Source organism: Somniosus microcephalus, unplaced genomic scaffold (genome assembly GCF_052327205.1).
Source record: "Somniosus microcephalus isolate GS21.2 unplaced genomic scaffold, FLI_Smic_1.0 unresolved_chr1, whole genome shotgun sequence".
Classification (NCBI taxonomy): Eukaryota; Metazoa; Chordata; class Chondrichthyes; order Squaliformes; family Somniosidae; genus Somniosus; species Somniosus microcephalus.
In genome coordinates, this window is record NW_028225179.1 from 60,470,112 (window position 1) to 60,482,336 (window position 12,225).

Sequence of the window (12,225 nt, forward strand, 5' to 3'; positions counted from 1 at the left end):
GTGAATCGTTGTTTGTGTTCAACGTGATGTCGGAAACCTGTACAGATAACTCGTGAGTTTTCACATCTTCTCGCTTGTGCCAAAGACTTAGTCACTGCTTTGAAATCGAATTTATTTCCTGCACATTATTCTTTGCCTGATAGTTGCTGGTTTAACAGTTAAAACTGGCCCCGCCTTCCCTCCTGTCAATAAGTAACACTGAAGGGCTCCTTTAAAACTTCCATCCGTTATTGGAACACGGTGGGCCTGAGGAACATAAGAGCCCAGGTGGAACAGCAAAGAAGTGTATAGTTAGCGGAAAAAACAATTGTACTTTCTGCTCCGGTCGAAATAGCGCACAGCAAAAGCATTGGCTGCTCTAGGTGAGGCTCGAACTCACAACCTCGGCATTTCTCCGAGCCTGTACTGCTATATAAGTACCGCGCGCTAACCGATTGCGCCACTAGAGCTGCGCTTGATTGGTGTTCGTTATCCGTGCACATTTACTTGCACATTTCAGGTTGTCTAATCGTGCGTGGGTGCAATGTTGTTCAATTGAGGCGCATTGGCTGGGTTTATATGAAAGAGTGAAGCAGGAGTTACTCTCATGTGTTCGCGAGCTGGTGAATCTACCAAAGGCTGCACCAGATCCTGGTGTCATAAGTACTGAACATTTTTACCCAACTCCTAAAATACAGTCTGCAAAATGAGAACCGATGAAAATTCATCACATGCAAAACAAAGAAACGTTTTAAAGTTTTGCCCATGATTCGTTAACCATGTGAGTTACCGGTTGATTAATGACGATTACAGCAAACTTCTCACACAGTCTAATGAGATGTATGTAATAGAATAAACAGTTTTCTTAAAGTTAACTCCTCGACGTGGAATGGAATCCGTATCGCAGGGTAAGAGTATTTGTGGATTACAATTGCTGTTCTGAGCTGTTTCTCTAATTATTTAATGAGCAGCAGTTTCCGAAGTGCAGCGGTTATCACTTCCGTCTAAAGTGCAACAGGTCCCCGGTTCAATCATGTTTTGCAGGTAGAGATTAATAAAATACATTAACAGCCACACGGTATTCTCCTTTTCTCTATACAGTTCTGTACACACTCAAACTCTACAGAGATACCGACTGTGTGAGAGATCATTACAGAATCCTGCAGCGCTGCCTATGCTAATAGCAACAGTTCGGAGCCGCATTTCAGTACTATTGCCGGAATGTTGTCAGTGCCCATAGCCTTTGCAGTATCCAGTGTCTTCAGCCGTTTCTTGACATCACGTGGAGTGAATTGAATGGGCTGAAGACTGGCATCTGTGATGCTGGGGACCTCAGGAGGAGGCCGAGATGGATCATCCACTCCGCACTTCTGGCTGAAGATAATTGCAAATGCTTCAGTCTTGTCTTTTGCACTCACGTGCTGGGCTCCACCATCATTGAGGATGGGGATATTTTTGGAGCCTCCTCCTCCTGTTACCTGGGACCGCTGGCAGGACATATCTACAAGTCTGCCGCTCACCCACAAAGCAGCACAAACTCACGGATTCAGAAACAACTCATAGATGGAGAATGAAAGATAAACACAACCAGAGAAACCTGCAATACCTGTTACCCAGGGAAAATGCTTTGGCACAAAAGCAAAACACTGCGGATGCTGGAAATGTGAAATAAAAACAGAAAATGCTGGAAATACTCAGCAGGTCAGGCAGCATCTGTGGAGAGAGAAACGGAGTTAACGTTTCAGATCGATGACCCTTCGCCGACCTGAAAAGTTACCTCTCTCTTAAAATTCCATGACTCAGTTGGTTAAAGTGCCTGTTCAGTAAACAGGAGTTTCTGGCTTGGACTCCAAACTTTGTTTTTTAATTTGTGAAATTAAGCAACACAATAGCCCTTTCTCTGGAAAATCACACTGACCATAGCTTGGAAATATCAATTTTAATAAATTACCTGCAATTTTTTCAATGGTTGGTGCAAAACCTTAGACCTGAGGGGAGCTCATCGACCTGAAACATTAACCCTATGTTTCCCTCTCCACAGATGATCCCTGACCTGCGGAGTATTTACACCATTTTCTGAATAATTTCATTTGCAGACGCTGCAGTATTTTGCTCTGTCTTTTATTCTTTCATTAACAGATTCAAGAATGTGACAAGAGAAGTGAACAACCAGGTATGTTGCGCAGTGGTGGTTCAGGGGTAGAATTATCGCGTGTAATGCGGGAGCCCAGAGTTCGATTTGCGGTCTGTGCAACGTTTAAATTCATACTGAAGCATTTCGAAAGAACTTTTAATTTATAGAATTTTCATGAAACGCACTTGAAATAAAGAATAGATTTGCCTTCCAAAGTTAAGCTTTATTAACTTTAAAATTAGCAGCATATCTTTCTACATCCAGTCCCAACTAAGGCTAGAAAAGGACTGAATTTAAGGTAGCCACAACACATCATGTGATCATCAACTACCAATGAGATTACAACACATATCCCAAGGCAGTTAACAAACAACGAATCATAATACTTTTACTAATCAAGGAATAATCACCACATTCACCCCTCCTTTTAAAATATACTCCAACCTAATAACTTTTACAATTTACAATTAATTATTTACAACTAAACTATGCACGAGAATAAAACTATTTACATAACACAATACTAAATGAACAACAACAAATAATAACATTACGCATAAGTATTAAGTATCTCTCAACTAAAACAAAATACTATAATATTTCAACAATTTTTAAAACATTATCAATTTAAAAGTCCATTTTCAATCGGTCGACCGGATATCTTGTTCATGTCGACCTTCTTAACCTTGGTGAAATTCCTTGCCCTCCCACGCCAGAAGGCACAGAAGTATCTTCAACAGGAAGGCTATCCATATCCCGATTCTCAACGGTTTCCGGATTGGAAATCCCATCAGAAGATGAACTGGGACGGTCATAAACATCTACCAAAGGCTGGCTAATAGAAATATGATTATCTGCAATCGGATTGGAAATATTCGTAGTATCTGTAACAGCATCCACCTTATCCGAATCATGACCATTATTAATATCCTCAGAAGAGGGCTGGCCCCCACAAGGAGCCAAGTCTTTAATTGAAACAGTACTTTCTTTCCCATCTTGGAATCGAATATGAGCATATTGGGAATTTGCCTCCAACAGCTCCACCTCCTCCACCAAGGGGTCATATTTTGACAATCTAACATGGCGTCGAAGCAACACAGGTCCCTGCATAGTAAGCCATGAAGGTACCGAATATCCCGTAGTAGATCTCCGCGGATAGTTAAAGAGCCTTTCATGGGGGGTCACATTAGTAGCCGTTGAAAGCAGTGATCTAATGGAATGCAGGGCATCAGGCAGTACCATTTCCCACTGTGTATTCCTAAGGTTCCGGGATGTCAACGCCAAAATAACTGCCTTCCAGATCACCCCACTGTATCATTCGCACTGTCCATTACCCTGGGGATTATACGGGGTAGTTCTACTAGTAGAAATTCCCCGACTCTGAAGGTATTCCTTCAACTGGGAAGACATAAAAGAACTTCCCTGATCCGAATGGATATACGCAGGCATCCCAAAGATGACAAAAAGTTGAGTCAAACATTTAATAACTGTAGCAGCTGATACATCTGCACAAGGAAAAGCAAAAGGGAACCTTGAAAACTCATCCACAACAGTAAATATATATCGGTTTTGAGTAGTTGAAGGAAGAGGTCCCTTAAAATCAACACTCAAACGTTCAAAAGGAGAAGTAGCCTTTATAAGATGAGCTCGTTGAGGCTTAAAGAAACTTGGTTTACACCGAGCACAGATAGAACATGATGAAGTCATCCGCTTGACGTCTTCAACTGAAAAAGGCAAGTTTTTACTGCGTACAAAGTGTATCATCCTCGTAACCCCAGGATGACATAAGGCATTGTGAAGATTAATAAGCGCATCTCCGTGAATCACCGAACAATAAGCCCTCGACAGTGCATCAGCAGCAACATTATCCTTCCCCGGACGATAAACTATGTCAAAATGGTAACATGCCAACTCAATCCTCCATCTCATTATTTTATCATTTTTAATCTTTCCAAAATGTTTAACATCAAACATAAAGGACACAGATTTTTGGTCAGTTACCAGCGTGAAATGTCACCCCGATAAATAATGTCTCCATTTACGCAATGCTTCTACTATTGCGTATGCCTCTTTTTCTATTGAGGAATGTCTTTTTTCACTATTATTCAAAGTACGTGAGAAAAAGGCCACAGGTCTTCCATTTTGGTTCAAAATAGCCCCAATTGCAAAATCCGAAGCATCCGTCTCAATCACAAAGGGAACCTGCTCATCAATGGAATGCACAACTGCTCCTAAAATATCCTTTTTAAAATTCTCAAAACATGTCCTGGCCTCCCATGATAGAGGATATGTCGTAAACCGAATAAGAGGCCGGATCTTCCGTGAAAAATTTGCAATCCAATTAGAATAATAATAAAACAGTCCAACAACTCGTTGCAAGGCCTTAGAATTAGTAGGACAAGGTAAATCGTTCAATGGTCGCAGACGTTCTGGATCTGGTTTAATCTTATTTCCCGAAAGAATATACCCAAAAGATTTACTTCAGTAGTCGAAAAGACACATTTCTCTTTGTTAAAAGTTAAACCAACTTTTTCCGCAGCTTGAAGGAATCTTTTTAAATTAGAATCATGCTCCACCCTTGATTTGCCACACACTGCGATGTCATCTAAGTATGAAAAGGTGTCAGAGAGGGAGTTATCACTTATAAAAGCATCCATTGCCCGTTGAAAACAAGCAACACCATTAGTAACACCAAATGGTATTCGGCAAAACTGATACAGCTTTCCACCAGCCTCAAAGGCCGTATATGGTTGATCCTTCTTAACAATAGGAATCTGATGATAAGCACTCTTTAAATCAATAGTGCTAAAAACTTTATACTGAGATACTTTATTGATAAGCTCATCAATCTTAGGCAAAGGGTACACGTCTAATTGAGTATACCTATTAATAGTTTGGGAATAGTCTATCACCATTCATTTCTTGTGTCTCTCATTAGTCGTGACAACTACCCGTGCTCGCCAAGGCGAACAACTAGGTTCAGTGATTCCTTCCAATAAGAGACGTTGAACTTCAGAATTAATAAATTCTCTATACTGACTACTATATCTTCTTGACTTGGTAGCAATTAGCTTACAATCCGACATCAAATTAGAAAAAAGTGATAATGGAGGAATAGATAAAGAGGTTAATCCACAAATAGATAAAGGTGGCTTAGTCCCTCCAAATGAAAGACTAAGAGACTCGTGTAACTGAAGAACATCATGTCCAATCAAAATATCCGCACAGAGATTAGGCAAAACAGATAGGCGTATATCAGTATACGTATTACCCAGAAGAACCATTTTCACAAAGCAACAACCAGCTATTTGTGAAATAAGGGTCGTCTGAGCCATACACACCTGATACGTAACAGGCAAAATTTACAAATGCTTCTCCTTCGCAAACTGAAGACTTATAAAACTCTCAGTACTGCCCGTATCTATAAGGGCCTTCACTTCCAACCCATTAACTTGAGCCGTAACTATAGCTTTGTTTAGGCCATGAGCAAATGCAGCAGAAATTGATGCAATAAACGCCCTATCTAAAGGCTGAATAGTCACAGAAGAGATAGTGGAGGAAGACCCTCCCACACCAGAAGGAGGGAAGGTAATTGAACCTGATGATTTGCACACACTTGCATAATGACCTCTCTTGCCGCATTTACTACACACAGCCTCCCGAGCAGGACACTTCAGACGAGGGTGCCGGATATTCCCACAAAAATAACACTTCTGAATCCTAGAGGCAATGGCCGCTGAAGTAGAAACTGTTTCAAAATCTAGTAAACCACTCCCATTAAGTCCACATAATTCCTTTTCATCCGAAACTGCCAAAACCATAGTCGCAGGCCGATTAAAAAGAGCATAAGAATCCGAACTTCTCTGAGCCACATCCAATGTAGAAGCTTGCTCAAAAGCACTTTTAAGATCCAGAGTCTTATTTTCTAACAACCGCTGACGAATTGATCTAGACAGTAATCCATTAATAAAAGCATCCCGTACCGATTCGTCCTTATGTTCTTCAGCCGTCACAGCCTTATAATTACAGTCAACACTAAGGCACCGAAGTGCTTGTAAATAAGTATCCAAAGATTCTCCCACCTGCTGCCTACGGGCAGATAAAAGATGACGTGCGAATACCTCATTCTTTGGTTTAACAAAAATCTTTTCCAATGTAGAAATAGCCTCTTCATAAGTTTTACAGTGCAAAATATATTTATATACATCCGGGTCAATGTACTTGATCAGTATATTCAGCTTATTTAGAGCCTCTTGATCCAACACGCCCAAAAAGTTTTTAAATGTACAATACCAATGTTTCCATTTATCATCCACTCCAGCAGAATTGGGGTCAGCCTTGAATCGTTCTGGTTGAAGATATCGCTCCATTCTAACAAAAAGTTAATAAATTGAAATAAAGAATAGATTTGCCTTCCAAAGTTAGGCTTTATTAACTTTAAAATTAGCAGCATATCTTTCTACATCCAGTCCCAACTAAGGCTAGAAAAGGACTGAATTTAAGGTAGCCACAACACATCATGTGATCATCAACTACCAATGAGATTACAACACATATCCCAAGGCAGTTAACAAAAAACGAATCATAATACATTTACTAATCAAGGAATAATCACCACAGCACTACAAAATATACAATTTTTAAAATATGTATCAAATTCTCCGTTATTCGTCAGTTAAGAAAGGTAAATCCATCCTCTCACATCCGTGGGACAACCTCAGGCAAACAACTCCGAGCCTCCTTAAGAATTGCTTCACTCAGAGGTTTGTGAGTGTTTGGAATTCTCTGCCCCAGAGGGATGTGAATGCTGAGTCTTTGAGTATATTCAAAGCTGAAACAGATCGTTTTTTGGACTCTAGGGGAATCATGGGATATGGAGATCACACGGGAAAGTGGAGTTACAGTCGATGATCAGCCATGATCTTATTGAATGGTGGAGAAGGCGCGATGGGCCGAGTGGCCTTATCCTGCTCCTAATTCGTATGTTCGTACAGATAACCCGTGAGTTTACACATCTTCTCGATGTGCCAATGTCTCAGTCACTGCGTTGAAATCGAATCTATTTCCTGCACATTATTCTTTGCTGGTTTAACAGTTAAAACTGGCCCCACTTTCGTCCTCTCAATAAGTAGCATTGAAGGGCTCCTTTAAAACTCTCATCAGTTATTGCAACACGGTGGGCCTGAGGAAAATAAGTTCCCACGTGTAACAGCTAATAAGGAGAAAGCTTCCGGAAACACCAATTGAACCATCTGCTCTGGTAGAAATATTACACCGCAATAGCATTGGCTGTTTTAGGTGTGGCTCGAACTCTTAAGAGCGGCTTTTTCCAACCACTGTACTGTCAGAAGTACCACGCGCTAACCAAATGCACCACTACAGTCCCGCAAGGAATGTGTGAATTATCCTTGCACATTTACTTACACATTTCAAGTTATTTAATAGTGCCGGGAGCTGGGACACTGGTTACTATTGTTTATTTGAGGAGCATTGGCTGGGGTTATATGATAGAGTGCAGCAGGAGTTACTCTCATGTGTTCGCGAGCTTCTGAATTTACTAAAGGCTGCACCAGGTTCCGGGCGTCATAAACATTGAACATTTTTACTCAACTCCTAAAAGTGCAGTCTATAAAATGAGAACGGGTGAAAATTAATCACATGCATAACACGCATTTTTTAAAAAGTTTTGTCTATGACTCGGTAACCATGTGAATATTTCGGTCCGTATGAATCAGAAAGTTAGCGGTTGATTAATGGCGATTACCACAAACTTTTTGCACAGTTAAGTTAGTTTTGCATAATTAATAGATTAAGCAGTTTTCTAAATGTTAATGGAACCCATTAAGAGCATTTATAGATGACAGTTCTCTTCTGAGTTGTTCCTATAATTCTTTACAGAGCAGCATTTTCTGAAGTGCACCGGTTATCACTTCCGTCTAAAGTACAACAGGTCCCCGGTTCAATCATCTCTTGTAGGCAGAGATCAATAAAATAAATTAACAGCTACGCGGTATTCTCCTTTTCTCTATACAGTTCTGTATCCAATCAAAATCTACAGAGACACCGACAGTGTGAGAGATGGAATACAATACTGGAAAGTGTGAGGTTATGCACTTTGGCAGGAAAAATCGTAGAGCAGGCTATTATTTTAATGGCAAGAAGCTGGAAAGTACAGAAGTACAAAGGGATCTGGGGATCCTGGTGCACGAAACTCAAAAGGTTAGTATGCAGGTGCAGCAAGTGATTAAGAAGGCCAATGGAATGTTGGCTTTCATTGCTAGGGGGATAGAATATAAAAATAGGGAGGGATTGCTTCAGTTGTACAAGGTATTGGTGAGACCGCACCTGGAATACTGCATCCAGTTTTGGTGTCCATACTTAAGAAAAGACATACTTGCTCTCGAGTCAGTACAAAGAAGGTTCACTCGGTTAATCCCGGGGATCAGGGGATGGACATATGAGGAGAGGTTGAGTAGATTGGGACTCTACTCATTGGAGTTCAGAAGAATGAGAGGCCATCTTATTGAAACGGTGGCATAGTGGTTAGCACTGTTGCCTCACAGCGTCAGGGACCCGGGTTCGAATCCGGCCTCGGGTGACTGTCTGTGTGGAGTTTGCACATTCTCCCCGTGTTTGGGTGGGTTTCCTCCGGGTGCTCCGGTTTCCTCCCACAGTCCAAAGATGTGCGGGTTAGGTTGATTGGCTATGATAAATTGACCCTTAGTGTTAGGGGGATTAAAAACGTAGGGTTACGGGGATAGGGTGGGATATGTGTTGGTGTAGTGGTTATGGGGATCGGGTGGGATATGTGTCGGTGCAGGCTCGATGGGCCGAAATGGCCTCTATCTGCACTGTGGGGTTTCTGTGATTTCTGTGATTGTGAAGGGGTTGGATCGGGTGGATGCGGGGAGGATGTTCCCGATGATGGGTGAAACTAGAACTAGGGGGCATAGTCTTAGAATAAGGGGCTGCTCTTTCAAAACTGAGATGAGGAGCAAATACTTCACTCAGAGGGTGGTAGGACCATGGAATATGCTGCCCCAAAAAGCTGTAGAAGCTACATCATTACATAAATTTAAAACAGAAATAGACAGTTTCCTAGAAGTAAAGGGAATTAAGGGTTACGGGGAGCAGGCAGGAATTTGGACATGAGTCTAGGTTCGGATCGGACAGGGCCCTGTGGGTAGCGGAGCGGGCCCTGGGGCCGTGTAGCCTGATCCTGCTCGTATTTCGTGTGTCTAATTCTGTTAGATTCAGGAGATGTTTATGCGATAGTAGATTGGCGGTTAGGATCAGATCAGCCATGATCTTATTAAATGGCGGAGCAGGCTCGAGGGGCCGATTGGCCTACTCCTGCTCCTATTTCTTATGTTCTTATGAATCCTGCAGCTCTGCCTCGGTTAATAGCAACAGTTCGGAGCCGCATTTAAGAACATAAGAAATAGGAGCAGGATTAGGCCAATCGGCCCCTCGAGCCTGCTCCACCATTCAATAAGATCATGGCTGATCTGATCCTAACCTCAAATCTTCTATCACTCTGCATCCACCCGAACCCATGTGATCTCCCGGGAGAGGCGAAAAACCAGATAAAGACCCAATGGCCAATTTGGGAGAAAAAAATCTGGGAAATTCCTCTCCGACCCATCTAGGCGATCGAAATTCTTCCAGGAGATCACTCTGTCCCTATATTTTCTACAGTACTTACCTTCTGTAAAGGCGATCTCCACCCCAGCCAGGAACAGGAATAAAACCATCTCCTGAAATCTAACAGAATTAGAACACAGTAGGAGCAGAACAAGGCTACACGGCCCCTGGGCCCACTCCACTACCCACAGGGCCATGACCATTCCGAACCTAGACTCATGTCCAATTTCCTGCCCGCTCCCCGTAACCCTTAATTCCCTTTACTTCTAGGAAACTATCTATTCCTGTTTTAAATTTATTTAATGATGTAGCTTCCACAGCTTTCTGGGGCAGCAAATTCCACAAACCTACCACCCTCTGAGTGAAGAAGTTTCTCCTCATCTCAGTTTTGAATGAGCAACCCCTTTTTTTAAGATTATGCCCCCTAGTTCTTGTTTCACCCATCATTGGGAACATCCTCACCGCATCCACCCGATCAAGCCCCTTCACAATCTTATATGTTTCAATAAGATCGCCTCTCATTCTTCTGAACTCCAATGAGTAGAGTCCCAATCTACTCAACCTCTCCTCATATGACCACCCCCTCATCCCCGGGATTAACCGAGTGAACCTTCTTTGTACTGACTCGAGAGCAAGTATGACTTTTCTTAAGTATGGACACCAAAACTGTATGCAGTATTCCAGGTGCGGCCTCACCAATACCTTGTACAACTGCAGCAATACCTCCCTGTTTTTATATTCCAACCCCCTAGCAATAAAAGCCAACATTCCATTGGCCTTCTTAATCACTTGCTGCACCTGCATACTAACTTTTTGAGTTTCGTGCACCAGGACCCCCAGATCCCTTTGTACTACAGTACTTTCCAGTTTCTTGCCATTAAGATAATAACTTGCTCTATGATTTTTCCTGCCAAAGTGCATAACCTCACACTTTCCAGTATTGTATTCCATCTGCCAAATCTCTGCCCACTTACTTAGCCTGTCTATGTCCCTTTGCAGGTTTTTTATGTCCTCCTCACTCACTACTTTCCGTCCCATCTTTGTATCATCTGCAAAATTTGATATGTTACACTCGGTCCCCTCCTCCAAATCATTAATATAGATTGTAAAGAGTTGGGGACCCAGCACTGACCCCTGCGGAACACCACTAGTTACTGGTTGCCAATCTGAGAACGAACCATTTATCCCAACTCTCTGCTTTCTGTTAGAGAGCCAATCCTCCACCCACGCCAGAATATTACCCCCAATCCCGTGATTTTTTATCTTGAGCAATAATCTTTTGTGTGGCACCTTGTCAAATGCCTTTTGGAAGTCTAAATACACTACGTCCACTGGTTCCCCTTTATCCACCCTGTATGTTACTTCCTCAAAAAACTCAAGCAAATTTGTTAAACATGACTTCCCCTTCATGAAACCATGCTGAGTTTGCCCTATTAAATTATGTTTATCCAAATGTCCCGTTACTGTCTCCTTAATAATGGACTCTAACATTTTACCAACCACAGATGTTAGGCTAACAGGTCTATAGTTTCCAGCCTTCTGCCTACTACCCTTTTTAAATAAGGGTGTTACATTAGCAGTTTTCCAATCTGCCGGGACCTTTGCTGAGTCCAGTGAGTTTTGGAAAATTATTACCAATGCATCCACAATCCCTACCGCTACTTCCCTCAAGACCCTAGGATGCAAGCCATCAGGTCCAGGGGATTTATCCGCCTTGAGTCCCATTATTTTACCAAGTACCACTTCCTTAGTGATTTTAATTGTATTTAGTTCCTCCCCCCCCTAGAGCCCCCTGTTTGTCCAGTGTTGGGATATTCTTAGTGTCCTCTACTGTAAAGACTGATACAAAATAATTGTTCAGTGTTTTTGCCATCTCCATGTTTCCCACCATTAATTTCCCGGTCTCATCCTCTAAGGGACCAACATTTATTTCAGACGCAGCAACAAACCCATGAGTTTGTTTGCTGTTTCCCAGCTCCCGGATTGAGTGAGGCCGGGACAGCAGCGAATTTCAGTCCACCTGTCCGGCCCCTTTCTCTCAAAGCGCCCGCTGCCGGCGGAAAGCAGCGATTGCAGCCTCAGAGAGCATAAACTGCCCATCGCCGCGAAACAAAATATCACTGAAGCAGAGGAGGGCAGAGATTTTCATCTGCAGCGTGTATGTGAGGATGGTCGAGGTTGATATCGATCGACTCATTGTTGTTGAAACCGCTGAAATTGAATCTTTCTCCGGCACTTGTTTCAGGTTTACGTATGAAAAGTGCCCTCGAGGTGCAATCGAAAAATTTGGAGACGCGGTGTAGTGGGACAAGTTAAAGGATCAGCATCGTTAATGTCGAGAACAAATTAAACAGTAGCTCAAGCTGATGAGCATTGCATTGGTGAAAATGCCGGACGGAGATTTAGAGTAAGCGAAAGTGGGAAGGGCTGTACTGCAATTTTAACACTTCTCCAAGCACATTCCGGGC

At 42.3% G+C, this 12,225-nt stretch overlaps 1 non-coding gene across 1 annotated transcript; it reads right to left on the reverse strand.

Moving 5' to 3' along the window:
• Positions 1–354: 354 nt before the first annotated feature.
• Positions 355–449, reverse strand: trnai-uau (transfer RNA isoleucine (anticodon UAU)). Its single transcript has 2 exons — positions 412–449; positions 355–390 (listed from the first exon to the last, which is right to left on the reverse strand). It is a non-coding gene; the product is annotated as a tRNA-Ile (tRNA).
• Positions 450–12,225: the final 11,776 nt, after the last annotated feature.